The sequence below is a fragment of the Oncorhynchus keta genome, chromosome 14 (assembly GCF_023373465.1).
Source record: "Oncorhynchus keta strain PuntledgeMale-10-30-2019 chromosome 14, Oket_V2, whole genome shotgun sequence".
Lineage (NCBI taxonomy): Eukaryota > Metazoa > Chordata > Actinopteri > Salmoniformes > Salmonidae > Oncorhynchus > Oncorhynchus keta.
In genome coordinates, this window is record NC_068434.1 from 50565599 (window position 1) to 50581503 (window position 15905).

The 15905-nt window shown below is 42.2% G+C and overlaps 1 pseudogene; it reads right to left on the minus strand.

The window, feature by feature from the left end:
- Positions 1 to 7128: 7128 nt before the first annotated feature.
- Positions 7129 to 11372, minus strand: LOC127907377 (putative nuclease HARBI1; annotated as a pseudogene).
- Positions 11373 to 15905: the final 4533 nt, after the last annotated feature.

Here is a 15905-nt window from a genome sequence, read left to right on the forward strand (position 1 = left end):
CCCAGTTTCTATTTTTCTCACCCTCCTGGTTCTGACCCTTGCTTGTCCTGACTCTGAGTCCGCCAATCTGACCACTCTGCCTGACCCTGAGCCTGCCTGCCAACCTGTACCTTTGCCCCACTTCTGGACGTGCTTCTACACCTGCATTGCTTGCCGTTTGGGGTTTTAGGCTGGGTTTCTGTACAGCACTTTGAGATATCAACTGATGTAAGAAGGGCTATATAAATACATTTGATTTGATTATTGACCCCTGTCTGCCTTGACCTGTCTATTGCCTGCCCCTGTTGGATTATTAAACCATTGTTAATTGAACGTTGTCTGCATCTGGGTCTTACCTACAGTTGAAGTCGGAAGTTCACATACACCTTAGCCAAATACATTTAAACTCCGTTTTTCACAATTCCTGACATTTCAGGCAAGTAAAATTTCCCTGTCTTAGCTCAATTAGGATCACCACTTTATTTTAAGAATGTGAAATGTCAGAATAATAGAGAGAATGATTTATTTCAGCTTTTATTTCTTTCATCACATTCCCAGTGGGTCAGAAGTTCACATACACTCAATTAGTATTTGGTAGCATTACCTGTACATTGTTTAACTTGGGTTAAATGTTTCGTGTAGCCTTCCACAAGCTTCCCACAATAAGTTGGGTGAATTTTGGCCCATTCCTCCTGACAGAGCTGGTGTAACTGAGTCAGGTTCGTAGGTCTCCTTGCTCGCACATGCTTTTTCAGTTCTGCCCACAAATTTTCTACAGGATTGAGGTCAGGGCTTTGTGATGGCCACTCCAATACCTTGACTTTGTTGTCCTTAAGCCATTTTGCCACAACTTTGGAAGTATGCTTGGGTTCGTTGTTCATTTGGAAGTCCCATTTGCAACCAAGCAACCAAGCTTCAACTTCCTGACTGATGTCTTGAGATGTTGCTTCAATATAGCCATTTTTCCACCTCATGATGCCATCTATTTTGTGACGTACTCCAGTCCCTCCTGCAGCAAAGCACCCCCACAACATGATGCTGCCACCCCGTGCTTCACAGTTGTTCTTCAGCTTGCAAGCCTCCCCCTTTTTCCTCTAAACATTACGATGGTCATTATGGCCAAACAGTTCTATTTTTGGTTCATCAGACCAGAGGACATTTCTCCAAAACATATGATCTTTGTCCCCATATGCAGTTGCAAACCGTAGTCTGGCATTTTTATGGCGGTTTTGGTGCAGTGGCTTCTTCCTTGCTGAGTGGCCTTTCAGGTGATGTCGATATAGGACTTGTTTTACTGTGTATATAGATACTTTTGTACCTGTTTCCTCCAGCATCTTCACAAGGTCCTTTGCTGTTGTTCTGGGATTGATTTGCACTTTTCACACAAAAAAAGTACGTTCATCTCTAGGAGACAGAACGCGTCTCCTTCCTGAGCGGTATGATGGCTGCGTGGTCCCATGGTGTTTATACTTGCATACTATTGTTTGTACAGATGAACGTGGTACCTTCAGGCATTTGGAAATAGCTCCCAAGGATGAACCAGACTGGTGGAGGTCTACAAACTTGGCTGATTTCTTTTGATTTTCCCATGATGTCATCCAAAGATGCACTGAGTTTGAAGGTCGGCCTTGAAATACATCCAAAGGTACGTCTCCAATTTACTCAAATAATGTCAATTAGCCTATCAGAAGCTTCTAAAGCCATGACATCATTTTCTGGAATTTTCCAAGATGTTTAAAGTCACAGTCAACTTAGTGTATGTAAACTTCTGGCCCACTGGAATTGTGATACAGTGAATTATAAGTAAAATAATCTGTCTGTAACAATTGTTGGAAAAATTACTTGTATCATGCGCAAAGTAGGTGTCCTAACCTAACAAAACTATAGTTTGCTAACAAGGAATTTGTGGAGTTGTTGAAAAACGAGTTTTAATGACTCCATCCTAAGTTTATGTAAACTTCAGACTTCAACTGTACATACCTGATAACTAGTATAGAGTCAATGTGCGGGGGCACAGGTTAGTTGAGGTAATTGAGGTAATATGTACACTACCGGTCAAAAGTCTTAGAGCAGCTACTCATTCAAGTTTTTTTTTCTTTATTTTCACTATTTTCTAACATTGTAGAATAATAGTGAAGACATCAAAACTTTGAAATGACACATGTGGAATCATGTAGTAACCATTCCTCAAATAGCCACCCTTTGCCTTGATGACAGCTTTGCACGTTCTTGGCATTCTCTCAACCAGCTTCACCTGGAATGCTTTTCCAACAGTCTTGTACGAGTTTCCACATATGCTGAGCACTTGTTGGCTGCTTTCCCTTCACTCTGTGGTCCAACTCTTCCCAAACCATCTCAATTGGATTGAGGGTGGTGGATTGTGGCGGCCAAGTCATCTGATGCAGCACTCCACCACTCTCCTTCTTGGTAAAATAGCCCTTACACAGCCTGGAGATGTGTTGGGTCATTGTTCTGTTGGAAAACAAATGATAGTCCCACTAAGCCCAAACCAGATGGGATGGCGTATCGCTGCAGAATGTTGTGGTAGCCATGCAGGTTAAGTGTGTCTTGAATTTGAAATAAATCAGTGTCACCAGCAAAACACCCCCACACCATAACACCTCCTCCTCCATGCTTCACGGTGGAAAATACACATGCAGAGATCATCCGTTCACCCACACCTTCTCACAAAGACACTACGGTTGTAACTAAAAATCTCCAATTTGGACTCAAGACCAAAGGACAAATTTCCACCGGTCTAATTGTGTCAGGATTTGGCCAGGGTTGTTCCGGGTTTTTGGTCACTAGATGCCCCCATTGTGCCTTTTGACCTTTTGTTTTCCCTTGATCCCCATTATTATTTGCACCTGTGCCTCGTTTCCCCTGATTGTTTTTAAACCATTTGTTTTCCTCAGTTCTTTGCTCTGTGTTTGTATGTTAGCACCCAGCCCTAGAACTTTGTGAACTCTTGTTGATCCCGGTGGACTCTCTTGTGGAATTCTGTTTTTTGTTCTTGTTTGTTTGTTTTTGAGTATCTTTTGAGGCTTTTTGTGCTTTACCTTCCACCTTGTGGATTTACCTTTTTTGTCTTGGAGGATTACCTTTGTTCTTGTGGAATTCCTTTTGAGGTTGTGGAGTTACATGTTTTCCTGAAGAACTTCACTTTTTACTTCATTAAATACACCGTCTCAAGTACTGCTGTGTCTGCCTCATCTTCTGGGTTCTGCCGACTATTCGTGGCTCAGTTGGTTAAGTGACTGTTTCTCACTCCGGAGACCCGGGTTCGTAACCGGGTCCTGACAAATTGCTTGTGTTTCAGGGCCCAAACAAGTCTCTTCTTATTATTGGTGTCCTTCAGTAGTGGTTTCTTTGCAGAAATTCGACCTTCAAGGCCTGATTCACACAATTTCTTCTGAATGGTTGATGTGTCTGTTACCTGAACTTTCTGAAGCATTTATTTGGGCTGCAATTTCTGAGACTGGCAACTCTAATGAACTTATCCTCTGCAGCAGAGGTAACTCTGGGTCTTCCATTCCTGTGGTGGTCCTCATGAGAGACAGTTTCATCCTAGCGCTTGATGGTTTTTGCGACTGAAATGTTCCATATTGACTGACCTTCATGACTTAAAGTAATAATGAACTGTAATTTCTCTTTGCTTATTTGAGCTGTTCTTGCCATAATAAGGACTAGGTCTTTTACCAAATAGGGCTATCTTCTGTATACCCCCCCTACCTTGTCCCAACACAACTGATTGGCTCAAACGCATTAGGAATGAAAGAAATTCCACAAATGAACCTTTTACCTGTTAATTTAAATGCATTCCAGGTGACTATCTCATGAAGCTTATTGAGAGAATGCCATGTGTGTGCAAAGCTGTCATCAAGGCAAAGGGTGGCTATTTAAAGAATCTCAAATATAAAAATACATTTTGGTTTGTCTAACACTTTTTTGCTTACTACTTGATTGCATATGTGTTATTTCATAGTTTTGATGTCTTCACTATTGTTCGACAATGTAGAAAATAGTAAAAATAAAGAAAAACCCTTGAATGAGTAGGTTTTATCTAAAACTTTCGACCTGTAGTGTACATGTAAGTCCAGTTAACCTCTTGCTCCTAACTGACACGCAGGCGTCCCATCTAGACATATGGAAATGCAAATGCGCTACGCTAAATGCTAATAGCACTCTTTAAAACTCAAACGTTCATTAAAATACACATGCAGGTTATTAATATATAATAATAATATATGCCATTTAGCAGACGCTTTTATCCAAAGCGACTTACAGTCATGTGTGCATACATTCTACGTATGGGTGGTCCCGGGAATCGAACCCACTACCCTGGCGTTACAAGCGCCATGCTCTACCAACTGTGCTACAGTATTGAATTAAAGCTACACTCGTTGTGAATCCAGGCAACAAGTCAGATTTTTAAAATGCTTTTCGGCGAAAGCATGAGAAGCTATTATCTGATACCAAAAGACCCGCAGGGGACGTAAACAAAATAATTAGCATAGACGGCGCTACACAAAACGTACAAATAAAATATAAAACATTCATTACCTTTGACCATCTTCTTTGTTGGCACTCCTAGATGTCCCATAAACATCACTATTGGGTCTTTTTTTCCGATTAAATCGGTCCATATATAGCCTAGATATCGATCTATGAAGACTGTGTGATCAACGAAAAAAATAGCGTTTTATAACGTAACGTCATTTTTTTAAATTAAAAAAGTAGACGATAAACTTTCACAAAACACTTCGAAATACTTTTGTAATGCAACTTTAGGTATTAGTAAACGTTAATAAGCGATCAAATTGATCACGAGGCGATGTATATTCTATAGCTGTACGTCTGGAAATAATGTCCGGGTAAATCTCAACCAAAATATCCGGTCGGAGACCAGATGAACTGCGCTGCCTTGTGTCTGTTTGACCAAGTAACAAATCGTAGGCAAATGACAAGACTGTTGACATTGTGTGGAAGCTGTAGGTATTGCAACCTTGGCCCCATTTAATGTGGTTCACGTTTAACAATTGGTGGCGCATGGATATATTTTCCCATTTTCAGTGATCAGATTTTCCTACACTTTTCGATGAAATGCACGTTCTGTTATAGTCACGGCCGTGATTTAACCAGTTTTATAAACGTCTGAGTGTTTTCTATCCACACATACTAATCATATGCATATACTATATTCCTGGCATGAGTAGCAGGGCACTGAAATGTTGCGCGATTTTTAACAGAATGTTCGAAAAAGTAGGGGGTAGGAGTAACAGGTTAAAGTGACTATGCTAAGATAATAAACAGAGAGTACCAGCAATGTAAAAGGGGGATGCAAATAGTCTGGGTAGCCATTTAATTCGCTGTTAAGGAGTCTTACGGCTTGGGGGTAGAAGCTATTAAGAAGCCTTTTGGATCTAGACTTGGCTCTCCGGTATCGCTTCCCGTGCAGTAGCAGAGAGAACAGTGTATAACTTGGGTGGCTGGAGTCTTTGACCATTTTTAGGACCTTCCTCTTACACCACCTTGTATAGAGGTCCTGGATGGTAGGAAGCTTGGCCCCAGTGATGTGCTGTGCCGTTCGCACTAACCTCTGTAGTGCCTTGCGGTCGGAGGCTGAGCAGTTGCAACCAGTTAGGTTGCTCTCAATGGTACGGCTACAGAGGATCTGAGGACCATGCCAAATCTTTTCAGTCTCCTGAGGGGGAATTGTCATGCCATCTTTACGACTGTCTTAGTGTGTTTGGACCATGTTAGTTTGTTGGTGCACCAAGGAACTTAAACTCTCAACCTACTCCACTACAGCCCCGTCAATGAGAATGGGGGTGTGCTCGGCCCTCCTTTTCCTGTAGTCTGCAATCATCTCCTTTGTTTTGTTCACGTTGAGGGAGAGGTTGTTATCTTCTTGAGGGCCGGGGGCAGTATTCGGAAATTCGGATGACTGACGTGCCCAAAGTAAACTGCCTGTTCCTCAGGCCCAGAAGCTAAGATATGCATATAATTAGTATCGGTAGTATAGGATAGAAAACACTCTGAAGATTCTAAAACGGTTAAAATAATGTCTATGAGTATAACAAAACTGATATGGCAGGTGAAAATCTGAGGAGAATCCATCCAGATTTTTTGTTAGGTGTCTGCCCGTTCAAATGCTTGTTTATGGGAAAATCAAAGGAATACCTCCCAGATTGCCATTCCTAGGGCTTCCACTAGATGTCAGTCTTTTTTTTTTTAAATTAGCTCGAATTTGTAGTTTTTCTAGGTGGCTCTCATTTTGACTGTACTATTGGTGGCGAGCGTGGATAAGGGCTCACACTTCGTTATTTATCTCCAGTAATGAACATACTATTCTCCACCTTAAATTGTATTGTTTATTTACATAATAGGGTACCTGGGGCCTGTTGCACAAAACTAGGATAAGGGATTAAGCCAGGATATCTTGGTGATCCTGGCTCAATTGATCCGTAATCCGGTTGCACTAAAGATGGATAGGGGGCAGGAGGATATTTTATTGGTATAAATTACCATGGAGATTTATTCTGTGGAGCTAGCCTGCTCCAGACCAGGCTAAATTCCAGGATCTATTTAATCTCATCCCTAATGTCAGTCAGCAGTCACCACAAATGGAAACCAATAGTTATTTCACTGCTCACTATACATTGTTATCACATATAACTAGACCCACTGTCATTATTTAAACGTTTGTGATCATTAATTTCAATGATTTTGGATAAAAATTATTTTTAGATGTTGCTATCATTAGATAATTTACAGTTTCCCATAGACTATATATAAAATGATAGAATATTAGGGCCACAGAGGGAAAAAAAAGACAAGTCATAATATTGTAACCAGTTGTTTTAAAGGAGGACAGTTGTTAAAATGACAGATGCGGGGCATTTCGTGAAATTGTACTTCAGTATGGTTTCATAAACAAAGACATGCTGATGTGCCAGAATATTAAGTATCACATTGTCATAAGTATCAAAACTGTAAAAACAATATGTAGCTTTTCTGCAGAAAGAACCAACCTCATAAATTTATGACTTTATCCTTTTTCTTCAGTGTGGCCCTAGTACTCTGTCATATAAACAAATACACATTCCATATGAATATAAAAACACAATGTGTAACATTATGTTCCTTTATTGAATAAGGACAAAACAAAGCAGGTAAACCATCAGCTCCTTTCGAAACTGAAGTCACAGTGACTCTACAAGATGGAAAGCACAGAATCCAAGCATATTATACAAAATGATACATACACATTCAAAGGTCTGTATATAACACACCCTGCATGTCTGCACACTAAAATAAATGCAGGACAAATCCATACACATCAACTGAACAGACAAATGAATGGATGCAGTAGCCTCCCTGCAGCCTTGTATTACACACAGTATACCGCACAAACATCATAAGAGGCCAAATTCGTAAAAAACGAACCCAAAAAAACCCAAATTCCTCTGCCACCGCAGGACATATTTAACCAAAATTGAAAGCACACATACTAACTAAAATAATTCAACACATATTGGTCCCTCAGCAGCCGACCACTGTCGTCATCAGGGAAGATTGCCGGATTGTCCCAGTCCATGGCTGGTGGCACTCTGGGGGCCCTCTCCTTCCTCAGGCAGGCCACATTGTGGAGGACAGCACAAGCCACAGTAATATCACATGCCCTAACAGGGCTGACCCTTAATTTGTGAAGGCAGTGAAAGCGTGCCTTCAGGAGGCCAAAGGTCATTTCAACTCTGGCCCTGGTCCTGGCATGGGCATGGTTGTAGGCCTGCTGTGCTTCCTGGGGGTCTGTGAAAGGTGTCAGGAGAAAAGGCTGGCAGCCATACCCCTGTCTCCCAGCAACACACCAGAGAATTCACCTGTCAACACAAAATCTCATCATTACTACCTCATAAACACAGTGATATTCTTGACACAGCCATGATGGTTATAAATAGGGGTTGTGTGGCTTACCTTGTGATAGGCACTGATAGATTTCAGAGGCCCGAAAGATTCTGGAGTCATGGACTGAGCCAGGCCATTTTGCCACAACATTGCTGATCACACAGTCAGCATTGCAGACCATCTGAAATCATAAAATGAGGAATATTACACCAATCAATGCACATCACTGGCAATGCAGAGTGTTCGTCAATGGACAATATCAAAAAGTTATGTTCACCTGAACATTAATGCTGTGAAAGGATTTCCTATTCACAAAATCGGCCTCATGGGCACCTGAGGGGGCTTTTATCCTTATGTGTGTGCAGTCCACTGCACCAATGACATTGGGGAAACCTGTCACACAAAGTAATGAGTATCCTACTATGTGTTAACAGTTGTCCTGTAATTTGTAGATCCTCTTACCTGCAATCCTATAGAACTCCTCTTTGATGTCACAGAGTCTTCTGTGGCCAGGGAAGGAGATGAAGACATCTGCTAATGCTTTGATAGCCAGACACACACTCCTTATTGTGCGGCAAATTGTGGCCTTGTTCAGCTGTTCTGCATCCCCCACTGAGTACAGGAAGGCTCCACTAGCAAAAAGCGCAAGGCCACACAAACCATTTGCTCCACACTCAGTGCATGGCTCCGTGCAGTGCGGTGCTTAATCCTGGGACCCAGTAGTCTGCATAGATACCTGATGCCATCTGCAGAAAACCTGTATCTTTCATATAGATGGTCGTCAGGGAAGGCCAGTGGGTCCAACCGGTCCCTGAAGACCCTTTCTCGCCTGAAGGCTCTCCTCAGCACAAGTGCTTCTTCATCCACCACATCTCGCACGAATGGGCATGCCATTGTCAGAGCAGAAAGGAACACACAATTTTGGGCCTTCATATAGGCTAGTGGCCACACCTGGTGCTGGGGGTGGGCAAAAGAGGGCGATGCCTTATAACGATGACTTGGTTGTACTGATTGCTGGGAAAATAAAAAAACCTTAGAAAGATGCCACCGTCCTGTGTGCTCACAATAAGAGCTCATATGTCATGGCTCACTTGACTTTACGAGAATATACCTAATTTTTATTTTGAGCTGTGTCATCTTCTTGGAGCTGGGGGAGGAAATACAAATAATGATTAATACATTTGTGTTACAGTTAGCATACAGTGTACATTGAAGGCATATCTCACCTCCCTCTCAAGTTTTTTTATTTCAAGGTCCAGTTTCCTAATTGTCCTCTTTTTATTTCGGACTCCAGTGCAAGATTTTCCATCTTTTTCTTCTTGTACTGAATGTCTATGTCTGCCAGTTCTATTTGGCGCCGGAGGTGGTTGCCATACAACTTTCTGATAGCTTGTGAGCTCTGTGAACACAGTACAATTAGCGCAGCTGGAATTTGGCAGGATGTGGTGTCCTTTTATTAATACGCACTATGTTGCCAGGCTGGTTTTCCCACTGTATAGCATCTGGGTCCTGTAAAAGAAATTAGATTTTTTTGATTTTGATGAGGACTCCTCACCATTGTAGAGTAAATAGTACTTTCACAGTCTTACCATGATACCTCATGCCTTCTGGAATCCAGAGAGATGGTCTCCTCCTCATCATCATCGTCTCCATCATGTGCTGTTGCTGCTGCACTGGGGCCTTCACCCTATCACATTTAATCGGATTCATATTGAAGCTAGTAGACAAGACATGCCAGGCCTACAGTATGCCTTTGATGGAGTACTCACTGGATCAGCATCGTCTGGTGCTTGTGCTGGTGGCTCTAACAGGAACACAGTGCTGCCAGACACTGCAAGGCAATAGGTAAACCAAAGTCAGACAGTCCAAATTGATTCAATATGAATGTGGTTGTATCCCATGTAGAGATGGAAGGACATACCTTGAATGAAGCGGGTGGCATCTTGGGAGGAACCTATGCTCGTCTCTTTCCCCCAGGGATCCCCTCTAAGACGGGCCTGCCTTTATTTAGCTCCAAGGCCATGTCCTCTGCTGGGGTAAGGTCAGCCTTTGGTGACCCACCACCCGTGCCTTGTCTGTGGGTATTCTTTTTCACTGCTAAAACAGTACAGACAATGTGTGAGCAGGCACCTTCTGGGTACAATATATGCTTGTGCTTTGTTAAATATTAGTCAGGGACCATACCATTCTGCAGAATGTTCTTGTATTTGATTTTGACCTGCTGCCATGTCCGTTTTGGCCCGTTCATGTTTAATCTACACACACACACACACATTTAATGGAGTCACACTGCAAAAAATTACTTGGTATTTTTGTCTTGTTTTCAGTAAAAATATAAAAAAAAAAAACTTAAATAAAGATGTATTTTCTTGATTTGCTAAATGACCTAGCAAAATAAGTATAGTTTAGACAAAAAAATATAAACTTTAAGTAAATGTGTGCTTAAAACAAGCAAATAAAAAATCTGTCAATATAATAAAAATTCTCTTGAAATAAGTTTACTTTTTCCATAAACACTTAATTTTAGAAAAGTTCTCGTTTCACTGGCAGATTTTTTTGCTTATTTTCCTAGGTAATTTTGCTCAAGAAAATATTCAAGATGTTTTTTAGATATTTTTTTTTTACTGAAAACAAGACAAAAATACTAAGTAAGAAAGACATTTTTGCAGTGCAGTGAGCAACCGACCTTGGGTCCTTTGAAAGGCGCTATATAAATTAAAGTGATTATTATTATAGCTCATCTATTTATTCAATTAAATTTTATTTATATAGCACTTTTCACAATTGTTTCATTCTGTCAAAGCAGCTTTACATTAATGAAAGCAGGAGAAACACAAAAAACGGTGGACAACATAAGAAGCAGAGTACAACGGCTAAGATTAAACCGTACTGAGCGTAGTAACGTTAAATAATAATGTAAGGCTTTAATAATAATTTATCATAGCTTTATACAGTGTGATGGACTTACTTTACACAATTTCACTCATATCTGCAGTGCATTTCAATTAAAAATGTAACCGTTTCATAATTACAGTACAACTGCGTTTTGGAGATGTGAATTAAATATTTGAATTGTAATTGTGATGTTTCAGCGGAGCGGTGAGTGTGTAATTGTGCACTACTTACGCATTCAGGCGGTCTGCAATACTTTGCCACGCTTTTTCTCTTTGCTTTATCACTGTGGCGGTGTTGCCTTTCTTCTTAATTATATCTTTTACCTCCTCGTATGCCTCCATGAGGATTTGTGCTTCCGACGGGGAAAAGTACGCGGCTCTAGTTGCCATGGTAAATCAGTTAATCTGTGATCTGTGGCGGGGTCTATTTGAGTGAGCCGTGAGCGCGCACCTATCCAGGATTGGTTTCACCTGGCTTAATGAATCCGTGTCTGCTCATCCTGGCTTGGTCTTTGTGCAACCAATTAAGCCTGGACGCACATGTTTTGGCTTCATTGAGCTCAGCTGAGTCATTTATCCCGGATGTCTTAATTCTACTTTGGTGCAACAGGCCCCTGATGATTGATTAGAAACGTTGTTTGACTTGTTTTGACAAAGTTTATTGGTAACTTTTGGGATTCCTTTGTATGCATTTTGAACGAGGGAAACAGGTGAATCAAGCGCGCTAACTAAACTGACTTTTTTTGGGATATAAAGAATAACTTTATCGAACAAAAGGACCATTTGTTATGTAGCTGGGACCCATAGGATTGCAAATAGAGGAAGATCTTCAAAGGTACGTCAGTTATTTTATCGCTATTTCTGACTTTTGTGACGCCTGTGCTGGTTTGGAAAATGTTTTTAATGCTTTTGTGTGTGGGGCGCTGTCCTCAGATCGCATGGTATGCTTTCGCCATAAAGCCTTTTTGAAATCTGACAAAGAGGCTGGATTAACAAGAAGTTAGGCTTTTAAATTATTTAGGACACTTGTATTTTCATGAATGTTTAATATTACGATTTTGTATTTTGATTTTGGCGCCCCCCGATTTCACCGGATGTTAATGGGATTTCCACACTAAGAGGTTAACCTGGCACCACACGGCCACGTCTAAGACCTCTTCCCTACATGCTGTCTCCTTGTTGTCGGTGATCAGGCCTACCACTGTTGTGTCGTCAACAAACTTAATGATGGTGTTGGAGTCATGCCTGGCCATGCAGTCATGAGTGAACAGAGAGTACAGGAGGGGACTGAGCACGCACCCCTGAGGGGCCCCCGTGATGAGGATCAGCGTGGCAGATGTTGTTACCTACCCTTACCCCCTGAGGGCGGTCCGACAGGAAGTCCAGAATCCAGTTACTGAGGGAGGTTTTTAGTCCCAGGATCATTAGCTTAGTGATGAGCTTTGAGGGCACTATGGTGTTGAATGCTGAGCTGTAGTCAATGAATAGCATTCTCACATAGGTGTTCCTTTTGTCCAGGTGGGAAAGGGCAGTGTGGTGTTCAATAGAAATTGCGTCATATGTGGATCTGTTGGAGTGGTATGCAAATTGGACCGGGTCTAGGGTTTCTGGGATAATGGTGTTGATGTGTGCCATAACCAGCCTTTCAAAGTACTTCATACATACAGACGTGAGTGCTACGGGTCGGTAGTCATTTAGGCAAGGTTACCTTGTTGTTCTTGGGCACAGACACTATGGTGGGCTGCTTGAAACATGTTGGCATTACAGACTCAGTCAGGGACAGGTGGAAAATGTCAGTGAAGACACTTGCCATTTGGTCAGCGCATGCTTGGAGTACACATGCTGCTAATCCGTCTGGTCCTGCGGCCTTGTGAAGGTTAACCTGTTTAAAAGTCTTACTCACATTGGCTGCGGAGAGCGTGATCACACAGTCATCTGGAACAGCTGATGCTCTCATGCACTCTTCAGTGTTGCTAGTCTTGAAGTGAGTATAGAATTAATTAAGCTCATCTGGTAGGCTCCTGTCACTGGGCAGCTCACAGCTGTGCTTCCCTTTGTAGTCTTTAACAAGGCTAGGCTTCCCGCTATTGGGACAACTTCCAGTGAAACTGGAGGGCACTTAATTCAAATAAATCATCTTAAAAATTATGGATATTAAACATTTAGGTACACACAAGTGTCTTATATCGTTTAAAAGCTTAAATTCTTGTTAATCTAACTGCATTGTCCAATTTACAGTAGGCTTACAGCGAAAGCATGCCGTTTGATTGTTTGAGGATGGCTCCCCACATCAAAATATTTTTCCACCGGCACTGGTTTCATAAATTCACAAATAGTGATTAAATATTCACTTACTTTTTGAAAATGTTCCTCTGATTTGTCATCCAAAGGGTACCAGCTACAACATGTAGTGTCGTTTTGTTAGATAAAATCCTTCTTTATATCCCTCAAAATATGTTTCTAATTCATTCTCAGATACCCTAAAATGTAATTAAACTATAATATTTCATACGGAAAGAAGTATGTTCAATAGGAAAACAATATTAGCAGGTGTATGTCTTCTTCGTCACACGTGCACACACTGATTTCCAAGTCTGAGTTCCTGTATCAAAACTCATTATTCTTCCTTGTTTGGGAAGAAACAAGCCTGAAACATTTAAAAGATACTACTGACACCCAGTGGAATCCATAGGAATTGCATACTGGGAGCTAGATTCAAATGTTTTCCTATACGTTCCATTGGAAGAGTATTGGCTCTTAACAAATAATCATTTCCGGTTGGTTTTTCTTTGGATTTTCTCCTACCATATCTATTGTGTTATAGTCTCCTACATTATTTATAACATCTCTACAAACTTCAAATCAAATCAAATCCAATTTTATTTGTCACATACACATGGTTAGCAGATGTTAATGCGAGTGTAGCGAAATGCTTGTGCTTCTAGTTCCGACAATGCAGTGATAATCAACAAGTAATCTAACTAACAATTCCAAAACTACTGTCTTATACACAGTGTAAGGGGATAAGGAATATGTACATAATGATATATGAATGAGTGATGGTACAGAGCAGCATACAGTAGATGGTATCGAGTACCGTATATACATAAGAGATGAGTGTGTAGACAAAGTAAACAAAGTGGCATAGTTAAAGTGGCTAGTGATACATGTATTACATAAGGATGCAGTCGATGATGTAGAGTACAGTATATACATATGAGATGAATAATGTAGGGTAAGTAACATTATATAAGGTAGCATTGTTTAAAGTGGCTAGTGATATATTTACATAATTTCCCATCAATTCCCATTATTAAAATGGCTGGAGTTGGGTCAGTGTCAATGACAGTGTGTTGGCAGCAGCCACTCAATGTTAGTGGTGGCTGTTTAACAGTCTGATGGCCTTGAGATAGAAGCTGTTTTTCAGTCTCTCGGTCCCAGCTTTGATGCACCTGTACTGACCTCGCCTTCTGGATGATAGCGGGGTGAACAGGCAGTGGTTCGGGTGGTTGATGTCCTTGATGATCTTTATGGCCTTCCTGTAACAACGGGTGGTGTAGGTGTCCTGGAGGGCAGGTAGTTTGCCCCCGGTGATGCGTTGTGCAGTCCTCACTACCCTCTGGAGAGCCTTACGGTTGAGGGCGGAGCAGTTGCCGTACCAGGCGGTGATACAGCCCGCCAGGATGCTCTCGATTGTGCATCTGTAGAAGTTTGTGAGTGCTTTTGGTGACAAGCCGAATTTCTTCAGCCTCCTGAGGTTGAATAGGCGCTGCTGCGCCTTCTTCACAACGCTGTCAGTGTGAGTGGACCAATTCAGTTTGTCTGTGATGTGTATGCCGAGGAACTTAAAACTAGCTACCCTCTCCACTACTGTTCCATCGATGTGGATAGGGGGGTGTTCCCTCTGCTGTTTCCTGAAGTCCACAATCATCTCCTTAGTTTTGTTGACGTTGAGTGTGAGGTTATTTTCCTGACACCACACTCCGAGGGCCCTCACCTCCTCCCTGTAGGCCGTCTCGTCGTTGTTGGTAATCAAGCCTACCACTGTTGTGTCGTCCGCAAACTTGATGATTGAGTTGGAGGCGTGCGTGGCCACGCAGTCGTGGGTGAACAGGGAGTACAGGAGAGGGCTCAGAACGCACCCTTGTGGGGCCCCCGTGTTGAGGATCAGCGGGGAGGAGATGTTGTTGCCTACCCTCACCACCTGGGGGTGGCCCGTCAGGAAGTCCAGTACCCAGTTGCACAGGGCGGGGTCGAGACCCAGGGTCTCGAGCTTGATGACAAGCTTGGAGGGTACTATGGTGTTGAATGCCGAGCTGTAGTCGATGAACAGCATTCTCACATAGGTATTCCTCTTGTCCAGGTGGGTTAGGGCAGTGTGCAGTGTGGTTGAGATTGCATCGTCTGGACCTATTTGGGCGGTAAGCAAATTGGAGTGGGTCTATGGTGTCAGGTAGGGTGGAGGTGATATGGTCCTTGCCTAGTCTCTCAAAGCACTTCATGATGACGGAAGTGAGTGCTACGGGGCGGTAGTCGTTTAGCTCAGTTACCTTAGCTTTCTTGGGAACAGGAACAATGGTGGCCCTCTTGAAGCATGTGGGAACAGCAGACTGGTATAGGGATTGATTGAAACTTCAGAGTGTTTCCTTTCCAATGGTACCAATTATATGCATATCCTGGCTTCAGGGCCTGAGCAACAGGCAGTTAATTTGGACACGTCAGTCAGGTGGATATTGAGAAAAATAGACCCTAGCCTGAAGAAGAATCCATCTTCAGTTGTTCTGAGCTGCCCTTCATAATGTCATTGAATCCCTATGATAGACTCAATTACCTGATGCTGGTTTAAAATGTTTGGATGTAGCTTATTGATGTCCTATACATGTGCTCCTGGATAGCACAACATTTTTACTCCAGGGACTGACATTTCTCCCAATTGAACTGCCCAATAAAAAGGCCGGAGAAGGGAATTGAGAAATCCGCCTATTCACACCCCTCACACAATTCGTTGAGCATTTCACGGGCCCACAAGAAGCAGGATAGCGTACACCCACTGCTCCCGGCAATAGGTCCAGACCTCCCACAGCAGGCAGTGCTCCGTCAGATCCAGTGAGAGGGAAAGGAGCC